The sequence below is a fragment of the Gracilinanus agilis genome, chromosome 1, assembly GCF_016433145.1.
Source record: "Gracilinanus agilis isolate LMUSP501 chromosome 1, AgileGrace, whole genome shotgun sequence".
In the NCBI taxonomy this organism is placed as follows: Eukaryota; Metazoa; Chordata; class Mammalia; order Didelphimorphia; family Didelphidae; genus Gracilinanus; species Gracilinanus agilis.
Window position 1 is genome coordinate 388,355,337 of NC_058130.1, and position 16,998 is coordinate 388,372,334.

Consider the following 16,998-nt stretch of genomic DNA (forward strand, 5'->3'; position numbering starts at 1 on the left):
CAACTTCAAGTTTACCTTGTCTGTACATCTTGAATCTTAAATTAATAAAGTACAAACCACAATTTAAAAAAAAGAGTGATCCTCTATGAATTGCCCTCAAAAAGTCAGCTACTGGGGGCAACTTGGTGACTCAATGGATTGAGAGCCAAGCAAAGAAACAAGAAGTCCTGGGCTCAAATCTGGCCTCAGACACTCCCCAGCTGTGTGACCCTGGACAAATCACTTAACCTCAAATGCCTAGCCCTCGCCACTCTTCTGCCTTGGAACTAATACTTAATATTAATCCTAAAGTGGCACAGGGTAAGAGTTTAAAAAAAAAGAAGAAAAGAAAATAAGGTGTGCTGTAACAGTCAATTAGTTCTTATCTTCATCTTCTGGTCCACTATAATTACCGGATTATTTTCTGATATCCTCATTGTATCAAGTCCCCAGCTAGATCAATCAATAGAGTGTGCAAATGATACATCATAGTTCTGTAGAAAGAGCCTGAGATTTAAAGTTAGAAGTCCTTTGATTGAGCCCTAGCTCTACTCCTTACATGTGTGACTTTCAGAAAGTCATTTAACCTCTTGGTACCTCAGTTTCCTCTTCTGTAAAATGAAAAGTTGAATCAGAATCTATCCAAAGCCCATTCCAACTCTAAACTCCTATGATCTGTCATTCCATCCTCATCTCACAGCTGTACATTTTTTCTCTTTCCAAAGTGCAACAGGACGTACTAGAAATTGTCTCTTTTGTATTTATGATGCAATGCATTTTTCCTAAGACCAAGAAACTGAAATTGCTTTCCAAAATCAAATTTGGAGAAATACCACATTAAATATTTTCATAATGTCAACAGGCCAGATTTTCTCTGTAGCCCCTACCCAGGGGATCTGTCCTGTGCATGGAGCTCCTGGTGAACTTGAGAGAGCTCTTTAGAGAGGAGTGGGAATCTAGTCACAAGCACAAAGCATCTTTCCAGGCTCCATCAGAAGCCAAAAGTCAAGACCATGAGATATGCCTTATGATTTTTTTTCTTTACAAATTCACATTGAGCTTAAAAGTAGAGAGGAGAAACAGAGGAAACCATGAAGGAATGATGACAGAGGCCAGAGAAAAGTATAAATGGAAAAAAAAAAAGAAAAAAGGAGGGGGAAGCTGTCTGATATTAATCCCTTAAAAACATTTTCAATAGTTTTTTAATGTTTTTGTGTGTGAAAAAGCATAGAGTACTGGTTTCAAATATTTTCGTCCCTTGGCGTTTTAGTATGTATTCAGGATTTATTTCTCACCAGTTTTTTAAAAAGGATTTGAGATAGCTTATAAGATTAAATGCATTTCAAAATAGATCGAATTAGGGATAAAGGCAAAACAGAGCACACTGGGGAAGAGGAAAGATATATGTTACCAGGCAACTAAAAAAAGCTAATTATTACAGCTTATGCTCTCCCCAAGTCACCAATGACCTCCTTATCACCAGTTCTAGCTATGTTTTTCTGAGCTCATCCTCCTTGATCTTTCTGCGGCATGTGATACTATATGCCACCTCTTTTTCATTCTCTTCTCTCTCTCTCTTTCTATCTCTCTCCTCTTGTCTTCTCTTGTCTTCTTTTCTTTTCTCTTGTCTTCTCTCGTCTTCTCTCTCTCTCTCTGTTTAGGAAAACACAATTGAAATTGTCTCTGTCTTCATTTGAATCCTAAATGAAAAAAATGCAAATAGAAATATATATGTATATATAATGTATATAATAGAAATATGTGTATGTATGTATATATTTTTATCTTCCATATGTGTATGGAAGATACATGATGGATAAGATAACATCCATGGGAGTTCTAACAACTAAGGGGATCAGGATGGTCCTCCATTAGGAGAAAGCACTTGAGCTAAGCCTTTAAGGCAGCTAGAGACTCTAGAGTAAGAAATGAATCCCCAGGCATTTCAGGCATGTGGGGCATTCTCTGCAAAGGCTTGGAGGCAGACTATGAATCCTTTATGATTTTCCTCCTTTTCTCTATTTCTTCTCTGTCTCTTTTGTTGGCTCCTTATCCTTCTCCCCCTTAGATGCAGATATATCCCAAGGCTCTGCCCTAGCATCTCCTCTCATCTCTCTCTACCCTTTCTGTCTTTGTCTTATCACCCATTTCTGTAGTTTCAGTGAATATCTTTATGCATGTGTCTCCTAAATTTTTATTATGTATATACCTCCAACCTGTGCCCAGAGTACCTATCCCACATTTTCAACTACTTGTTGATATTGCTACTGGATATACCTCCAGTCTCTCAAACTCAACTTATTTAAAACTGAACATATCATCTAAGCCTCCTCAATAAAATCTACCCCTCCCTCAACTTCTCTATTTCCATTCATTGTATCATTGCAGTCCAAAATTTCCAAACTTATAACTTGGAAGCCATCTTTACCTCTTGTCCTTTACTCACCCTACAACCCAGCCAGTTGCAAACCCTAAAGGTACCCAATCCAAAGATGATGGGGCTGAAGCTACTACTTCTAAGCCTTCAAAATAGCTACTTAAGGTCAGAAGGACTTTTTAAAGACCTAAACCACTGTTTTTCTCAGCCAGGGCATGATTATTCACTATTTTGTACAAATAAAGGAAATAGTGAGTCATAAGGGGCGGGGGGGGGGGAAGAATTTTTTTTTTTAGCAATTCCATGGAATTTGTATTGGAGAGAAGAGAAATAGAAACTGGGAATCCAATTAGAAGGCTGTTGCAATAGTCCACATGAAAGATGAGGAAGAACTAATGTCATGTTAGCATGAATGGGAAGAAGAGGATGACACATGAGGAAACTAAAGCTCATGGACACCTTTGGCCATCTGTTAAAGTCTATGGAACACCTCAAAATAATATTTTTAAATGCAAAAAGTAAAATACATAGGATTACAAAGGAAACTGATTGTGCTAAAATACAGTTATCAAAAAAATTTAAGAAACAAGTTTCCCAGATTCCAGCTTAAGAACCTCCGCTCTAGAATTTGGTACCTTGTAGCAAAAAGAAAAGTTGGTCTGAAAAAATTTAGATAAAGTGTTAGCTATTGACTTAACCATAAAGGAAACTTAGTGAGGCTCATAATGATTGTCTTATTTTAAGAAGAACTGAATCTACCAGGATAAAATAGCTGCAAAACACCTTCTCAAGTAGCTGGCTAATTTACACTGTTAGATAGCTTCATTTTAGATTATACGCTGCTGAGTGCTGAGTCAATATGTATGTTTAGGTATGCCTGTACTTCAGGCACTGCCCCAAACACTAGGAATACAAAATAAAAAATGAAGCAATTGAATGATAAACTGGAGAATTCCTATGTAAACTGGAAAGACCTCCAGGAGTTGATCCAGAGCAAAAGGAGCAGAAACAGGAGAACATTGTACACAGAGACCGATACTCTTTGGCACAATCAAATGTAACAGACTTTTCTACTACTAGCAATACAATGATCCAGGATAATTCTGAGGGTCTTGGGAGAAAGAATGCTATCCACATTCAGAGGAAGAACTGTGGGAATAGAAATGCAGAAGAAAAACATATGCTTGATCACATGGTTCAATGGGGATATGATTGGGGTTGTTGACTTTAAATGATCACTCTATTGCAAATATTAATAATATGGAAATAAGTTTTAAGCAACAAAACCCAGTGGAATTGTTCATTGGTTCCAGGAGGGGCAAGGGAGGATGAGAGGGAAAGAACATGAATCATGTAACCATGGAAAAATATTCTAAATAAATAAATTTACAAAAGCAAAAAAAATATGAAGCAATTCTTGCCTCAAGAAACCTCTATTCTAACAGAAGAAATAACTTATATTGGTACACAGCAATATAGAGAGAACATAGAGAAATAAATACAAGATGGGTTGTTAAATGGCAAAATGGATAAAGTGCCAGGATTTCATATCTGGCCTCTGACACTCACTAGCTGTGTGATCCTGAGAAAGTCACTTAATCCTGTTTGCCACAGTTTCTTCATCTGTAAAATGAGCTAGAGAAGGAAATGGCAAACCATTCTAGTATTTTGCCAAGAAAACTTCAAATGAGGTCACAGCACAATATTGGGAGGGAAGTCACTTGGATATGGGGTAATCATGAGGAGTCTAATGTAGAAGGTGGTGTTTGAGATGTGTCTTAAAGGAAACATATTCTAAGAGTTATAAGAGGGAGGGAGTCAGCTTTGGTGATTGAAGAGGGGAGCAGCCAGTGTAAAAACATAGAGATGGAAAATCAGGTAGGAAGAATTACAAGAAAGGTAGTTTGTGTTGGACCAAAAAGTAAAGGAAGGAGGATAATGTATGTACAACACAGCTGTAAAGATAGACTGAGGCTGGGTTGTGAGGGCCTTTAAATGCCAAATAGAAGAGTTTATATTATATTCTAGAGGCAATACATAAGAAACCACTGGATCTTATGGAGTGGGGAAGTGAGAAAATAAGAACTATATTTTAGGAAAATCGCTTTGACTCTGACTATGTAGAGAATGGATTCAAGTGGAGAGAGACTTAAAGATGGAGACCAGTTCAAAGGTCAGACTTGAAGTGAGGAAGATCTGGATGAGGGTGGTGGCTTTGAGAGGTTATGTGAGAGAGATATTGTGGTGGTAGAAATGACAAAATTTGGCATCTAAATGTCAGAGAGTATCCGCCAAACATAACAATTTTAGGTGTGGTGTAATTGAAGCACAGCTGCTGCTGCTTGACAGTAACCACCAGGCAAGTCTAGCTACTGCTCAAGGCAGCTCTCTTTCCAAGACAGAGACAATATCCAATTTCTCAATATAGAACAATTCATCATTTAATCAAGAAGCATTTACTACCACCCTACACATATCAGATTGGCTAACATGACAGAAAAGGAAAATGAGAAATGTTGGAGGGAATGTGGGAAAATTGAGACACTAATGCACTATCAGTGGAGTTGTAATCTGATCCACCCATTCTGGAGAGCAATTTGGAACTATAAACTGTGCATACCCTTTGGCCCAGAAATACCACTACTCTGTCTGTATCCCAAAGAAAGTCTTTTAAAAAGTGAAAAGCACCTATTTGAGCAAAAATGTTTATAGCCGCTTTTTTTGTGGTAGCAAAGAATTAGAAATTGAGAAGATACCCATCGATTGGGGAATGGATGAACCAAATGTAGCTATGATTATAATGGAATACTACTGTGTTATAAGAAATTATAGGATGCTTTTAGAAAAAATTGGGAAGTCATATAAACTGATGCAAAGTGAAGTAAGCAAAACCAGGAGAACATTGTACACAGTAATCCCATTATGGTAGGATGATTAACTATGAATGCTTTAGCTGTTCTCAACAGTACAATGATCCAAGACAATTGTGAAGGACTTAAGATTAAAAATACTACCCACTTCCAGAGAAAGAACTGCTGAAGTCTGGATGTAAATCAAAGAATACTTATTTTATCTTATTTTTCTCAAGGTTGGGTTTTTTTTTTGGTCTATATTTTCTTTCCCAATATATCCACATATTGGGAAAGAATATATATGGAAATGTGTTTTGCATGAGTACACATATATAATCTATAATGAATTGCTTGTCTTCCCAAGGAGAAGAAGGAGAGGAAGAGAATTTAGAAATCAATTTTTTATTTAAAAAAATTTACCAAATACATGTAATAACAAATTTCCACATTAACTTTTCTGAAGTTACAGGATCCATATTGTCTCCCTCCCTTCTTCCTTCCCCCTCCCAGAGCTGACAAGCAATTCAGTCTGGGTTATACATGTATTATCATGTAAAACACATTTCCATATTATTGATTTTTGGAAATGGATAATCTTATAAAATTAAACCCCCCCTAAAAATCCAATTAAACAAGTTAAAAATCATATGCTTTCATCTGCATTCCTACTCCAACAGTTTTTCTGGAGATGAATAGCATTCTTTGTCATAAGTGCCTCAGATTCATTATATTGCTCTTAGTAGCTAAGTCTATCACATTTGATCATTCCACAATATTGCTGTTACTGTGTATAGTGTTTTTCTATTGGAATACAATTTTTAAAAAAATCAATGTCAAAATTTTTTTTGCGTGTAATAGGGAAAAATAAAATATTTAATAAAAAAGGAGATGCTCCCTCAAAATAAAAAAAGAAAAGAAACATTTACAAAGAAAAAGCAAAAATGGTCCCTGCCCTCAAGGAGCTTATATTCTAATGGAGAAAAAAAATGTATACATAGTAGGTATATGTTGATCTTTCTGTTTGCCAGAGCAAAAATATGAGTACAGTTTACCTAATAGCTATCTTGGGCAATTTGTATATACGTTTTGGATATATACTTGGGAAGTCCAGAACACGAGTCCTGATTGACACCACTTCAGACTGGAGCCAGCGCTTCTGTCATGATGCTTTTCCTGGTCATTCTAATTTGAGGAATCATGTTACAACATAGGTTCTTTATGTCTCAGATCTTTATCCAAGTTGTACTGTTTGTTCTATAAACAATTCCTGTCTGCTGAATTAGAGGTTTGTGACATATCAGGAACCACAAGTAATATAAACTATTTTTAACTGTTAAAAATCTTAAAGTATAACAGAACCCAGAAGCTCTTAAAATCTTCCCATTCCTCATGGAAGATATGGCTTTGAAAGACCCAGACCTTCAGTTTGTTGGGGAGGTGGGCCTTGAGGCCCTGCCAGATAAGGATCAGTTGAAGGAACTGGGGGTATTTAGCTTGGAAAAGAGAAATCTTGGGTGGAGATTTCATAATTATCTTCAAGTATTTAAAGCTCTGTCATCTGGAAAAGAGATAAGACTTGTTCTGCTTGACATCGAAAGATAAAGCCAGAAGCAATGGGCAGAAGTTGCAAAAAGGCAAATGATATCTTCAGGCAGAGAATGGATGGCCACTTGTTGGGACTGTTATGAGAGGCATTCTTTTTAAGTTATGTTTTGGATTAGATGACCCCTGAGTTTCCTTCCAATATTCAAATTCTGTGATTCTTGAGAAGAAAGAGAGCATTAGTTTTGAAAGAATATACAACAAGCTTATTGGTCTCAAATTTGTGGTAATAAATCTTTCACCTCTTTATAGATAGGGCAGAAGACACTTTGTGTCCATTGTAAGAAAATCAGGCCTATAAATTTATAGTAAATGGTTGGACAAGGATTTTATTAAGAGGCAATATGTTGGGGCAGCTCAGTGGATTGATAGTCAGTTGTACAGATAAGAGGTCCTAGGTCCAAATCAGGCCTCAGAAACTTCCTCGCTGTGTGACCCTGGCTAAGTCACCTAATTCCCATTGCCTAGTCCTTACTGTTCTGCTGTCTTGGAACCAATACGTAGTATTGGTTCTAAGATGGAAAGTAAGGGTTGTTTTTGTTGTTGTTGTTTTTAAAGAGGCAATTTATTGATGAATTGATAACGAAATGTAGAAAACAGAACCAGGAAAACATTTTATACAATGCAGCATTGTAAAAAATGAAAAATTTTGAAAAACTGAAGAACTCTGATCAATACAGTGGCCATAATGATTCCAAAAGAACAATGATGAAAACCACAACTCATTTCTTAACAGAGAGGTGTGAGATTCAATGAAACATACATTTTGGTATATCCAATGTATGATTTTGTTTTGCATGACTCTACATATTTCTTTTGTTGTGAGGAAGATTATTTAGTATTAGTTACATATAGTTTATATGGACCTAGCAGGAAGGGCTGGAGGATTCCAAGATGGAATGAAGGAGCAGGAAGTGGGGCTTGTGCTCTGAGAGAGACTCCATTAGTGGTTGGACATAACTGTTGCTAACCCTGGGAGATCTCAGAGTTAGGGAAAAACTGCATTCAGATTCCCTGGGATCCTGAGAGGTGGAGGCTTTCAGCAAGTGGACAACTGACCTGCAGAGAAGCACCAAGTGGGGAAGTGGTTTGGGATCTGGTGGACAGCATTGCAAAACTCTCTCTCCCTACCTGGGTACCTCGGATCACCTGGCCGAGTTGGCTCTTGGCATCCTGTGACCATCCTTGGATTACCTTGAGACCCCAAAGCCATCCTCAGGCCCTTTAGCTGAGCTGACCAAACCTGGCTGGAACCAGGTTTGAAGGAGTTTTCCCTGTGACTTCAGTACTGCTTCCTTTGGGCCCTGCCTGGCTTAGGTCAATAGAATGGTGTAGTCAAGTCCTTCCCTTGCTCCTGTCGTTTGCCCTTAGGTTGTAAGTACAGAATCCCTTATTCCCATCCTTTTTTATTGTTTCCCTCAATTAAACTGTTATAAACTTTTACCTTTTGCCAGCTGGTTTCATAGACCCTGGCCTAGGAGGGCTGAGTGACTGTTGGGCCAACTGCCATTCCTGTGTCAGTTAAAAGCTCGACAGTAAACCCTGGTCTCCCTATCCTGGTTGTTCCTGTCTCTCCTTCAACCCAGTGTGAACCCACAAACCATTTAGATTACATTTTAATAATAATAATAACATCCCTGGTGCCCCACCATTACAGTTTCAATCATTTCCTTTTTTTTTAAATTCTCAATGGTGGAAAGTAGGAGAGAGAAAATGCTTATTAATTAAATGAAAAAAAGTTTAATAGAAGGAAGGAATTTAGTACAGGGGAACATAGTCTGAATTTAGTCTCAGGGACCTGAGTTCAAATCTTAACTGCCACTTACTACTCGTGGGACATTTGGCAAATCCTTTAACTTCTGGGTCTTCATGTCTTCATTTGGGATAACAAAAAATTGAACTATATAACTTTGAAGATCTCTGGCAGCTCTAATGCATAATCTAGTGATTTTGCTCTAAATGCTCCATGCGGATTCTAAACAATTAGTAGCAGATCGTCTACAAGGGCTGTTTTCAATTTTAAGTCATTGATTGATCAGATATTTTGTAGTGGATAGAATTACTGATTCCAAGAAAAAGCATTCCCTCAGATTTACAAGATATGGGGATATTATTGAAGGTATCATAGGACTGTGTAGCTGATTAGAATATTTGGTCCAAGTATCAATGGAAATTTGGGTCTGGAATTAATTTTGCAATAGCTATGTCATTGTTTTACTGTGCCTCCAAGTCTGTGCTCATTACTGTCTCTGAGGCTCAAAGGCACTGTTTAGCTTTTACTATAATTCAGTACAATCTCTTAGCACAGTGCCCGGGACATAGTTAGGTATTTAGTGTGTTTATTGATTGACTTGACTGGTAATCCAACAAATATTTATTAAATTTTTACGCCATGCAAAATACTGTGCTGGGTACAGGGCATATGGGGATAGGAACAAAATGATCCCTGCCATCAACATGTAATATAAGGGGATATAATATGTATAAAGTTAGGGAATGAGGGGTGAGAGAGGGAGAAATTGGGAAAGTCCTCTTAGATACTGAGAATAAAAGGGGGTGCCACATGGACAAACCTTAAAGGAAGATCAGTTTCTGAAGGTAAGAATGCAGACCAGGCATGAGGGGACAACCCATGCACCTCTACAGAGGAGAAAGAAGGCATATCAAATCTGGCAATCAGATTTACTGTTTTTTGTTTGTTTAATTTTTTTATTAGTTAAGTTATTCATAAAAGTATTCTAACTAATAAGTCTTTAGGCAGTTTTGTAAATCATTTGATTTCCATTTGGGATTTTGTCTTGAATAGAGCAAAGGGCTGATTTTTTTCTCTTTTTGCTTGAGAACTTTCTCTTTATCTTGTGAGAATTTTTTATATACTGGATTATTTTTATATCAGGGTTCTGGATTATTAAGGCTATATTAGGGAGAATTCCTGAGTCAGGTCTCCCTGGCTCCATTCAGTCTGTAGATTTTTTTGCATTCTCTTTGTCCTAAGGAATGTGGTCCTTTCCCAGACAGAGGCTGACAAGAAAAGTTCTGTAATACCATTCCTCCACAATTCTCACCTATCAGTTTGAGGAATGGCTGAGGGTCTGAAGGGCAACCTCTTAATTACCAATTAATGATGTCTTGGGATATTCAAGGGAGGGGCTAAATAATGAGTTCCCAAAAATGTGTATTTGTACCTGGTCCAGGTTTTTCCATTTGTCTTATGATGATCTTGAGAGGTCATTTGACCACAATTAGGATGAAATGACTGGTCAATTAATAAATTACTTTAAAATTAAGAATATCACTCTCTTGAGATAATTTTAATTGCTACAGTCTCTCCAACCAAGAAACATATCATGCTTTGTTTTCCCAGGAAAGGTAAAGTGGCTAGACTGGTTAGGGCCTATTACTAAGGGAGAAGCTTCTCTCAAAAGTGTGAGTTGAGTTTTTTCAGATTCCAGTGACTTGAGTAGCTAATTGTAGCTTGGAAGCACAAAGCAAAATTGATGTGAAATTGAGAATAAAGAGGAAACTATCACCTAGGAGAGGTGGTATGAGGAATTTTGCATTGAATATCTGATAAAAATTTGTTATCCAGGATATATTGGGAACTAAAACAAACATATTTAACAAAGTAGGTAAGTGAATAAAGGATCATAACAGATTTCAAAGGAAGAATTGCAAACTTTCAATAATCATATTAAAGAATGCTACAAATCACTATTATTAAAAGAAATGCAAATTAAAACAACTGAGATTTCACACATTCAAAAAATTGGCTAAAATGACAAAAGATGGAAATAGTCATTGTTGAAGGTCTATGGGGATCAAAAGCACTATTGGCAAAGCTGTGAATTGATCCAACCATCCAGGGAAACAATTTAGAATTATGTAAGAAAAGTGACCAAAATTTTTAATTAATTTAATTAATCCCTTTAAAAGGGATGGATTACTGAGTTGAAGAGGATGAAGTATATCCATGGATAACTATAATGTAAAAACACGTGGAACCAATTAAAATATCAAATTAAAAAATTGGTGCTACCTTCATTTTACCTTAACCTTCTTCTTTCCCTGATTGCACCATTCCAATTGTGAATCTGGTCAGAGTAAGGCTGAGTTTATTCAGTGATTGAGGGTCAAAAGAGATTTAAAAGGAAATGATTATTTTCAGCTCTAGGATCTTTCTCCCTAGAATGTTGATCCTCTAGAGTGTAGATAATAAGTGAATGGTTGATTATTAAATAGTTAGCAACACTGACTATGGGAAATTCCCCCTAGAATGATATCAAAGACTTCCATTTAATATTACAAGGTTGTAGCAATAAACAAGTTGGACCAGATGTTTTCCTCTTTCACTCAAAAGTTTATTCACACAGAAATAGAGAGAGATAGAAACATAATGAAAGAAATAGAGAGGACAGAGGCAAATAAATGGAAAGATAGATAGAAACAGGCAGAAAGAATTAAAGAGGAGGGAACAGAGAAAGAGACAGAGAGATCCTATAGGGAAAATTTCCAAATCCAGAATTCCTGTAAATGAAATCTTGGCAGAATCATTGTCAAAGCTAGTATGCAGGACTCCCAGAATTATTTTGTCATTTGACAGACACATAAGGAATGTGGTTCTCAGAAAACCATAAAATTGGTTCCAGACAACTGAGTGATTGGCATGCAAATTAGTAGCTGGTATAAAAGCATCAAAAGGCAGGAAACTGGCCTTATCAGCAATTTGAATTTGCTCTTGTTTTATGGTCCAGGTAATCCAGAAGCTGACATTGATAGTGACTGAAATTGAGTGACCATGCCACTCTTGCCTCTGGGCAAAATTATTTTGCTGGATTGCTGAATGAATGGGGAAAAGCGGTTGGAAACTCTGAGATACAATCATGAGAATCCATTTCCCATTGCTAAATCTTTTATGAATAGATGTCAAAACTAGACAGAAAAATCAGTTGATCAAGATCTTTTTATTTATTTTCTGATCCTGTAGCATATTAGGGGAGTAGTTTAGTCATTGTGAAATATGATTGAGGACATGTTCAAGGTCAAGAAAAGATACATCCATTTGCCTTTGGGGACTTAGGGTTACATTTGGGATTTCACAGTTATGCATGTTTTTAACACCATTGGGACTGGTCCAGCTTGAATTCAACTTAGCCAAAAGGCAGCATCCCTTGCTCACTTCCTAATAGAGTATTTATATATTTTTAACAAATTAATCTATTCCATCTGAGGAAGAGACAGACTCCAAAAGAAATGAGCCAGAGATTCAGACTGATTATTGTAATCTATGGCTAGTGAGAGGGAAATCATCTGTAAAATGAATGGGCTGGATTGGATATTATCCAATTTAACAAACATCACTAATGTTCAGCTCTGGGTGAGATATAAACCTTGGCTAAAACAGGATCCCTGCTCTCAAGGAGCTTACAGGCTGATAAGAGTATAACATAGATATACATATAACTTTAATACACAATATTATATATTAAATGTATAAGAAATGGGCACAATATTATGTGAATCCCTGGGGACAAGGCCATTATCAATTGGGCAATCAGGGTTTCATGGATTTGAGGTGAGGAATTTTATAGACAAGAAGAGACAACATTTAAGATGTCAGTCAACAAACATTTATAAAGTTCTTACTATATGCCAGGAAATGTGTAGAAAAGGGGGAAAATGCAGGGGGGGGGGGGAAGCAGACCTTGACCTCACAGAGCTTCCAATCTAACAGAAGACAACACACAAACAGAAGCCAAAAGGGGTTGGAATGAAGGGAGGAAAAGTGATGGAGCATGGTTAAGAAGCCCAAATTATAAGAAAACGAAGAGATGGTTGGCTTGGGTACACTCCTTAATGGAAGTTGTTGGAGAATCTTTTCATTTCACTCTCCAATCAGAGGGGAAGAAGGTACTGATGAGATGTGAGTACTAAAGTTGATGTGATCTTGTGAGTTGATAAGGTTTCTGATAATAACTTTCCTGGGGTCATGATTATTGTTGTTCATTTGTTCATGATACCATTTGTGGAGGTCGGGATTCTTGGCAAAAATATTGGAGTGGTTTGCCATTTACTTCTCCAGCTCGTTATAAGGAGGAGGAACTTGTGCAAACAGGGTTAAATGACTTGCCCAGGATCACCCAACTAGCAAGTGACTGAGGCCAGGTTTGAACTCAGAAAGATGTGTCTTCCTGATTCCAAGCCCAAGTGCTCTATCCTCTTCACCACTTAGCTACTCCTGGGGTCATGATGGAGAAATCCAAATGAGTGTAGCTATATAGGAAATAAAGAGATAAGGAAGCAAAGAGGGAGGCTAACATGGAACCCATAATAGAGATGAAAAGCAATCCAGTCTGGCTAGAATTGAGGTAAGTGGTATAAAACTAAAAAGATAGAATGACACTACCTTGTGGAAGACCTTGAATGCTAGACCAACAAATCTGAATTTTACATAAGCCATAATAAGGGACCATTGGAAAAATTTTGACCAAAGGAATGACATGACAGTATCACCTGAGGAAGAAAAGTCTAGAAGTGGTGTGAAGGTTGCATTGGAGTGGGGAAGAGAAGGTAAGTTAGGATTGTAGATAAAGGTTTTGGAATCATATATGTAAAGGAAAGAGTTGAAGATCTGGGAGTTAATCAGATTGCCAAAGGAGAAAATATAGAAATAAAAGATAAGAGGTCTGAGGGCAGAACATTGCAAAATATTTTCTTTATGAGTTAGAACAAAGAGAAGAAAGCAGTAGAAGAGAAAGGAAAGGAAAAAAGTCAGAGAAGTAGGAGAGTTTGAAGGTTTTTAAAACATATTAAATTCTGAATACACCTCCCTTACCCCACTTTGCCCAAAACCCTTCTTTCTAGTAAACATTTTAAAGTAGTATATTAAGCAAAGCTAACTGACACATTTAGCACATACATTGACATAGGCAACATCCTTTTCCTAGACTTTCTCTCTAAGAAAAGAAGAGAAACGTTTTTCTCATTCTTTCTTTAGAGCCAAAATTGGTTACAATAATAGCATAGCATTCATTCATTTTAATTTATTTATTTTTCACTTTTTTACATTTCACTTTATTTCATTTATTCTTTGTTCCATTTGCATGGCTTTTTTTGTTTGCTTCTCTGAATCTGCTTACTTTACTTTATATCAGTTCATATAAGTCTTTCCATGTTTATTTGAGACCCTCACAATAATTTTTTTTCTTGTAGCTTAATACTATTCTCTTACATTAGTGTGCCATGATTTGTTAAGCCATTTTGTAATCAATGGGCACCTACTTTGTTCCCAGCTATTTGCTGAAGAATATTGCTATGAATATATTTTTGAACATTTATTAATATTTATTTTTTAGAAAAGTTAACATGGTTACATAATTCATGCTCTTACTTTCCCCTTCACCACACCCCCAACTTCCCTCCCCCCCCACAGCTGATGCATATTTCCACTGGTTTTAACATGTGTCATTAATCAAGACCTATTTCCAAATTGTTGATAGTTGCATTGGTGTGGTAGTTTCTAGTCTACATCCCCAATCATGTCCGCCTCAACCCATGTGCTCAAGCAGTTGTTTTTCTTCTGTTTCCACTCCTGTAGTTCTTCCTCTGAATGTGGGTAGTGTTCTTTACCATAAATCCCTCAGAATTGTCTTGAGTCATTGCATTGCTGCTAGTACAGAAGTCCGTTACATTCAATTTTACCACAGTGTATTGGTCTCTGTGTACAATGTTCTTCTGGCTCTGCTTCTTTCACTCTGCATCAATTCCTGGAGGTCTTTCCAGTTCACATGGAATTCCTCCAGTTTATTATTCCTTTGAGTGCCATAGTATTCCATCACCAGCATATACCACAGTTTGTTCAGCCATTCCCCAATTGAAGGACATACCCTCCTTTTCCAGTTTTTTGCCACCACAAAAAGTGCAGCTATAAATATTTTTGTACAAGTGTGTTTATCTATGATCTCTTTGGGGTACAAACCCAACAATGGTATGGCTGGATCAAAGGGCAGGCATTCTTTTATAGCCCTTTGGGCATAGTTCCAAATTGCCAGCCAGAATGGTTGGATCAGTTCACAACTCCACCAGCAATGCATTAATGTCCCAGTTTTGCCACATCCCCTCCAGCATTCATTACTCTCCCCTTCTATCATTTTAGCCAATCTGCTAGGTGTGAGGTGATACCTCAGAGTTGTTTTGATTTGCATTTCTCTAATTATTAGAGATTTAGAACACTTTCTCATGTGCTTATTGATACTTTTAATTTCTTTGTCTGAAAATTACCTATTCACGTCTCTTGCCCATTTATCAATTGGGGAATGGCTTTTTTTTATACAATTGGTTTAACTCCCTGTATATTTGAGTAATTAGACCCCTGTCAGAGTTTTTTGTTATAAAGGTTTTTTCCCAAATTGTTATTTCCCTTCTGATTTTGGCTACATTGTTTTTGTTTGTACAAAAACTTTTTAGTTTGATATAATCAAAATCATTTATTTTACATTTTGTAATGTTCTCTAACTCTTGCTGGGTTTTAAAATCTTTCCTTTCCCAGAGATCTGACAAGTAAATTATTCTATGTTCACTTAACTTATTTATAGTTTCCCTCTTTATATTAAAGTCATTCATCCACTCTGAATTTATCTTGGTGTAGGGTGTCAGATGTTGATCTAAACCTAATCTCTCCCATATTGTTTTCCAAATTTCCCAACAGTTTTTGTCAAATAGTGGATTTTTGTCCCAAAAGCTGGGCTCTTTGGGTTTATCATACACTGTTTTGCTGATGTCACTTACCCCAAGTCTATTCCACTGATCCTCCCTTCTGTCTCTTAGCCAGTACCATACCATTTTGATGACCGCTGCTTTATAGTACAGTTTAATATCTGGTACTGCTAGGCCCCCTTCCTTCACATTTGTTTTCATTATTTCCCTTGATGTTCTCAATCTTTTGTTATTCCAGATGAACTTTGTTATGGTTTTTCCTAATTCAGTAAAAAAGCTTTTTGGTAGTTTGATAGGTATGGTGCTAAATAGGTAAATTAATTTGGGTAGAATGGTCATTTTTATTATGTTAGCTCATCCTACCCATGAGCACTCAATGTTTTTCCAATTGTTTAGATCTAGTTTTGATTGTTTGGAAAGTGTTTTGTAGTTGTTTTCGTATAGTTGCTGTGTTTGTTTTGGTAGATAGATTCCTAAGTATTTTATATTGTTTAGGGTGATTTTAAATGGTGTTTCTCTTTCTACCTCTTGCTGCTCTAATGTGTTGGAAATATATATATAGAAATGCTGATGATTTGTGTGCATTTATTTTGACTCCTGCAACTTTGCTAAACTTGTTGATTATTTCTACAAGCTTCTTAGTTGATTCTCTAGGATTTTTTAAGTAGACCATCTTATCATCTGCAAAGAGTGATAGCTTAGTCTCCTCATTGCCTATTTTGATACCTTCAATTTCTTTTTCTTCTCTAATTCCTACTGCTAGTGTTTCTAGTACAACGTTAAATAATAGAGGTGATAATGGGCATCCTTGTTTCACTCCTGATCTTATTGGAAAGGCTTCTAATTTATCCCCATTGCGTATGAAGCTTACTGATGGTTTTAGGTATATACTGTTTATTATTTTTAGGAAAAGTCCTTCTATTCCTATACTTTCCAGGGTTTTCAATGGGAATGGGTGCTGTATTTTGTCAAAGGCTCTTTCAGCATCTATTGAGATAATCATGTGATTTTTGTTTGTTAGATTGTTGATATGGTCAATTATGTGGATGGTTTTCCTAATGTTGAACCATCCTTGCATTCCTGGTATAAATCCCACCTGATCATGATGAATGATACTCTTGATCACTTGCTGGAGTATCTTTGCTAGTATTCTATTTAAGATTTTTGCATCTATATTCATTAGGGAGATTAGTCTGTAGTTTTCTTTCTCTGTTTTTGATCTCCCTGGCTTTGGAATCAGTACCATATTTATGTCATAAAAGGAATTTGGTAGGACTCCTTCTTTGCTTATCATATCAAATAATTTGTATAGTATTGGGATTAGTTGCTCTTTGACTGTCTGATAGAATTCACTTGTGAATCCATCAGGCCCTGACGCTTTTTTCTTAGGGAGTTCTTTGATGGCTTGTTCAATTTCTTTCTCTGATACGGGATTACTTAGGTATTCTATTTCTTCTGCTGTTAATCTAGGCAATT

The 16,998-nt window shown here is 36.6% G+C and overlaps 1 protein-coding gene across 1 annotated transcript in view; it reads left to right on the forward strand.

Moving 5' to 3' along the window:
- Window positions 1-16,998, forward strand: part of CCBE1 (collagen and calcium binding EGF domains 1) — a 376,897-nt gene that overhangs the window by 294,706 nt on the left and 65,193 nt on the right. The window lies entirely within an intron of this gene.